The sequence below is a fragment of the Podarcis filfolensis genome (assembly GCF_964270895.1).
Source record: "Podarcis filfolensis genome assembly, chromosome: 9".
Taxonomy (NCBI): Eukaryota; Metazoa; Chordata; class Lepidosauria; order Squamata; family Lacertidae; genus Podarcis; species Podarcis filfolensis.
The window spans coordinates 30457905-30463904 of NC_139610.1; the positions used below are offsets into that span (position 1 = coordinate 30457905).

At 39.8% G+C, this 6000-nt stretch overlaps 1 protein-coding gene across 1 annotated transcript in view; it reads left to right on the plus strand.

Annotated features, from left to right (window-relative positions):
- Positions 1-5633, plus strand: part of LOC310770508 (uncharacterized protein) — a gene marked incomplete at its 5' end in the record, with an annotated part of 776471 nt that extends 770838 nt beyond the window's left edge. The window contains one exon of the transcript XR_014552197.1: positions 5595-5633. The remainder of the gene's footprint in view (positions 1-5594) is intronic.
- Between the last annotated feature and the right edge of the window lie 367 nt (positions 5634-6000).

The window sequence follows — 6000 nt, forward strand, 5'->3', positions numbered from 1 at the left end:
TCATTACTGACCTCCAACAAAGGTTGTATCAAATAGTCCTTCAATGTCTTATAGTAGTTAGAGGTCAGTCCATCTGGCCCTGGTGATTTGCCCTGTTTCAGACTCAGGATGGCCTGTTCAATCTCTTGTCGTGTTATTTTGCCATTTAAAATTGTTCTATTTTCTTCTGACAGCTTTGCTAATCCATTTCTCTCCAAAAATTGTGTAATCTCTATTTCATCTTGTGGCCCTTGAGTATATAACTTTTTAAAATACCTCTGGAAGCACTTTCTAATCTCTCCCGGGTTCTGAATGTTCCTTCCTTCAACCTCTAAGTTTGTTACTGTATTTAATCTTTGTCTCCTTTTTAACTGCCAAGCTAGCAGTTTCCCACATTTATTTGCCGATTCAAAAGTTTTTTGTTTCATTGTTTTAATCTTCCATTCTATTTCCTGATTTATCAGCTTGGAATATTGCGCCTGATAAAGTTTAATTTCTCTCAGAATCGGTTGGGACTTCGGGTTAGATCTTAACTTCTTCTCCAACTCTTTGATACTTTCCAGAATTTTATCTTTCTTTTCATTTTGCAGTCTTTTCTTTAAGGAATTCTGTTGAATCAAGAACCCTCTCATCACAGCTTTACTTGCATCCCAGATAGTTCTTTTTTCCACCGTAGTGTTCAAATTAATCTCAAAATAGTCCTTTAAGGTTTTTTGGGCCTTCTTTACAATTCTTTGGTCTCTAAACAGGCCATCATTCATCTTCCATCTAAAGGAGCCGATTGGGATCAATGTCATATCCATTCTCAAGGCGTTATGGTCGGAGCATGTTTTGGGGCAGATTTCCACCTTCCTCACCTTAGGTGCCAGACTTCTAGTTATCCATATTTGGTCGATTCGTGTCCAAGTCAGTTGAGCTTCAGAAAAGAATGTTCCTTCTCTTCCCAGGGGGTTTCTAACTCTCCAGATGTCAACCCAGTCCATATTGTCAGTCATTTCAAAAAAGGTCTTAGGTAGTCTTCCCTCTTTAGTAATGTTCTGGTTCTGTGACTTATCCATATTTGTTGATACGACCCCGTTCATGTCACCCATCATGATGACGTTGTTATAATCCAGATAATCCAGCATGGTCTCGTGCAACTTCTTATAAAAATCCGATTTTCCTTCATTTGGAGCATAAATTCCTAATATCAAAATTTTTTCTCCTTGATACTGTACTTCTATTGCGAGGATTCTTCCACTTTCATCTTTAAAGAGAAATTTTGGTGAAAGGCTCTCTTTTGCATAGATCACTACACCTCTCTTTTTAACTGTATCCGATGATATAAATTCTTGACCAAGCCTTTTATTTATTAACACCTTTCTATGGAGCCTAATCACATGTGTTTCTTGTAAGCATATAATGTCCAATTGTTCCTTTTTTAAAATATGAAAAATTTTAGACCTTTTTTCGGGACTGTTACAGCCATTTATGTTCCAGCTCAAAAGCTGCCGAGACATCCTGGATAGGTCTGGTTATTCTTTCTGGGGTGGTACCTTGTTCTCCGGTCCTTGAGGATCCGAGGGGGCGGGCTCCCCTGGAAGTTCTGGCACTGGCAATCCAAGTCCTTTGTGGAGGTCTTCTCCGTGTGCTCCCAAAAACTTGTCTCTATCTTCCACTGTTTTGATTTTGATCTTTCTCCCTCTGTAGGTAAAGGATAATCCTTGTGGAAACTCCCACCTGAAGATAATTGCGTTGCTTCTCAACAGTCTTGCCAATTCCGTGTAGTTAGATCTAAGGTCCAGCAACTGCTTAGGAATGTCCTTGTAGATTTCAATTCTCTTGCCCAAAATGTCTAGTGACTTTTCGTAGTGCAGGCCCAAAATCTTGTCCCTTTCCTCCTTTGATCTCAGTGTTATCAAACAATCTCTGGGCTTCTCTGTCCTTCTGACTCTGCCAAGCCTGAAAGCAGATACAATTTTAAAGTCTTTTTCCTCTAACTTCCAAAACTTGGCAAATTCCTTAGTTAGAAATTCAATAAAATTATCTTCTTCCACCTCTGGTATTGACCGTATCCTCAAGTTGGTCTCCCTGTTTCGCAGTTCTGTCATCAAAAAGTAAATCTGATGTTCTCCAACTTGTTTGCTGAGTGGTCTTACTTCTTTCTCAAGTTCTTCCAATCTTTGACTAGTATCTTCAGCCAGTTTACGATTTTCACCTACAGCCTCCTTTAATTCTCCAATAGACTGGGCATTCTGTGCAACTTGTCCAGTCAGCTTATTCAAGCTTTCTGTGTTCTGTTCAATTTTAGCTGTATGCAAATCAGCCTTCTTGTCCAGAGCCTCCAGTTTCTCCAAAATTTTCTCCAAGACAGAGCTACTTGTCCCTGAAGCCATATCTCCCAGGTGCAGCTCCTCTGTCTCACCCTCCCCTGCCTGTATTAGGGAGGCCGCCTCTATGTCTGGAGGCAAAGTGGAAGGCAAGGCCGGCACAGAAGATCTACGCTGTGAGGCTGCAGATAAAGTTAGAGTTGTTTGTTTAGTCCTTCCTCTTCTCCTTGCGCCACTCATTCCAAAGTTATCTGTAATCCAAGGTCAATCCAAGTTGTTCCCATGAGAAAGCAGAGTCCCAGATACAATAGTCAAACAGAGGCCGGGAAAGGGAAAGTAAAACAAAGTCACTGCTGTAAGTCCAAAATCCTCTAGAGGGAGCTTAATACGTCTTCAGGGAAAAGATCAAATCCAAGTTAAACTTATAAATTTAAATCCATGTCTATCGCCTCCACAATGTATTATTTTTAGCAGAGTAAAACTTAAAGCAAAACAGTGTTTCTTACAGTGCCTTGACTGCAACAGTTTCAAAGTATCCAGTTCCAACTCAGAATGTTTCAAAACCTGAATTCAATGTATCCAAAGTTGCAAACTGGTGCTCATCCAGGCAGCTCCAGCACCAGAGATTCTTATTTATTTTATAATCCACTGGTGCCACAGAAGAAGGATATCAATGCACCCCGAATATGACCAGCAAAAGTCAATAGCTCAAAATCTTTCACTCAGAAAACTGCTTTAACAGGGTGCCAGCATTTAGTTAACGCATAACTTTTTGTCTCCACTCCTCCTGCTCTTTGCTTAAAGTTCAGTATAGCGGGAGATGGGCTTCCTGCTTATCCTCACTCCGTTTTCAGCCAGATTTCAACTTTTTAAAAAAGTTTTAAAAGTTTCATAAAGTTCTCAAAAAGTTTCAGAAAGTTGACAAAAGTTTCAGAAAGTTTTCAATGTCCAAATTTACTCACGGGTTGTAGTTTCCAAAGTTCAGAAAAGTTGCAGGAAGAAAGGACTTAAGAGTGAGGCAAAAGAAGAACAGAGAGAAACCAAAGTTTGTCCTTCCCCATTCAAGACTGTTAGAAGGTATGGGGAAATAACCTGAATGCCTCCTTCTCCGATATCTACGACTTCAAGCCATACCCCCCCCAATTGTGGCTGCTATTAACATTTTAGAAACTGCAGGAGATTATATTCATAGATCTCCCAATGGCATATCTAGTTCAGCCCCAAGTTGCTTCAAAGAGAGTCATATGCACTTATTGTGGTCTCCCACAGGTGCTTATTAGTATTTCCAACTTTCTCTTTTCCTCTGTCTTTTTCATGCTAACATTTTTAAAGGGTGGTACTTTTCTTTCCACACTTCCCATGTTCACTGACCTTTAGTAATTTAGATTCTTTATCCTTTACAGTTATATAATGCTGGTCTTTAATTGACTGCCAGAGGCTTCTTGATAATGGAATTTAGACAACCTAGTATTTAGAGAGCTTTTCCTGTAATATAAACTCCATTTCAGTTATTCATACACAGTAATCCATTTGCTCTGAGAATAGGTAACTAACATAGCTCGGATTAATTTCATAACGCGTAACTTCTGGGATATACGGAAAAAGACATATGTTCAGAGCATGTGATCCTGGTAGGAAATGTATTATGTGCCGGCAGAAAATTGCTAGCTACCAAATGGCGTATATATAAAATTTCAACAGTGAAAAGATGGAGTATGATAAATCACAATGATGTTGAAGTTAACTTCATTTGTCAGAAAAAGGGAAGAAAGACAGAAACACAAATGGTTTGAAAGATTATGGTTTCATTTTATAGCATACATGGAACAGAACTACAAGACAAAACCATGTAATGCTTTTTCACAGCTAAGATGAAATGTAACAAACATTTAGGTTTAGGTTTATTAGATTTGTACATCGCTTCTCACTAAGCAAGTCTTAAAGCAATTTACAGGCAAAATAAAGAAGACAATAATAAAATCACAGAAATATTATTAAAAACAGATTTAATAATACAATGTTGAAACAATGTTAGTAATCTACAGTGCTGACACTGACATCCCAAAAACCAAAGTGCTGCACCAACAAGTACAAAATAAGCCCTATGCAGCGCCACAAATCCAACTCAATGGTGTAACGTTGGAAAATGTCAACCACTTATAAACGCCATCTCCAACTCCTCGAAAGACTCCATCAACGGTGTCTCCGAAAAATTTTACACATCACTTGGGAAGACAGGCGAACAAATATCAGTATACTGGAAGAAGCAAAGTTCACCAGTGTTGAAGCAATGATTCTTCAACTTCATTGGACTGGCCATGTTGTGCGGATGCCTGATGATCGTCTTCCAAAACAACTACTCTATTCTGAACTTAAAAATAGAAAGCGTAGTGCTGGTGGTCAACAAAAGATGTTTAAAGACTGTCTCAAGGCAAATCTTAAAAAATGTAGTATAAACACTGACAACTGGGAAACATTGGCCAGTGAGCACTCCAGTTGGAGAACAGCCTTCACTAAAGGTGTCATGGGCTTTGAAGACACTTGAACTCAGGACGCAAGGGAGAAACGTGCTAGGAGGAAGGAATGCTTGGCAAATCCACACCGTGATCAACTCCCACCCAGAAACCAATGTGCCCACTGTGGAAGGACGTGTGGATCCAGAATTGGCCTCCACAGTCATTTATGGACTCATTGTTAAAACAGTGTTTATGGAAGACAATCTTACTCAGCTACAAGTGATTGCCAAAGAGAAGAGTCTTTCAGTCCCTTGTAGAAAATGAAGTCATGATACAGAACAGGATATGTACTGTAAGAATAACAGGTTTATAATGTATAGATTTATATAAAAATATTTGTGTCCATGTTTGTGTTTTCTATATACAATAGAATAAAATAAAAATAAAAGCATAGCAAGACACAATTCTGAGAAAGTGACTTTTGTTAACTAAGGAAAGCATCATTATGATTCTTTTTTCAACACAGATAGGCAGTTTCATTGTGATGTGCTCACAATGCATGGCGCAGTTAGACTGCTAAGTTGGCATTTGATAAGCTACTTTAGTTTTCATTGCATGTTGGAAAAGGACAAGTGGATGGCTGCTTTATTGAACATTCACAATTCACTTCATCTCCAGAAACTGGCCGTCATCATATGTCCTGGACTGAAATCAGTCAAAATACCCTCACATTTAGGTAATCGTATTCACATTGCTGCTTCCATACTTGCTGTAGGTACATCAATCAAATAGGCCACTCTGAATCTGGATGGATTCAGACATCCTCTAAACTTGCACTAGCTAATTACAGTGGTACCTCGGGTTACATACGCTTCAGGTTACAGACTCCACTAACCCAGAAACAATGCTTCAGGTTAAGAACTTTGCTTCAGGATGAGAACAGAAATTGTGCTCCCGCAGTGCGGTAGCAGCAGGAGGCCCCATTAGCTAAAGTGGTGCTTCAGGTTAAGAACAGTTTCAGGTTAAGTACGGACCTCCGGAGCGAATTACCGTATTTTTCGCTCCATAGGGCGCACCGGACCATAGGGCGCACCTAGTTTTTAGGGGGGGAGAATAAAGAAAAAAAATTATCACCCTCCAGCCCCAAAGCGCAAAGAAGCCAAGACAGCCAGTGGGATCCATCCCGCTGGCTGTTTTGGCTTCCTCTTTAGCCACGCACAACCTCTCCAGCCAGGAGAGGCTGCGCGCGGCTTTGG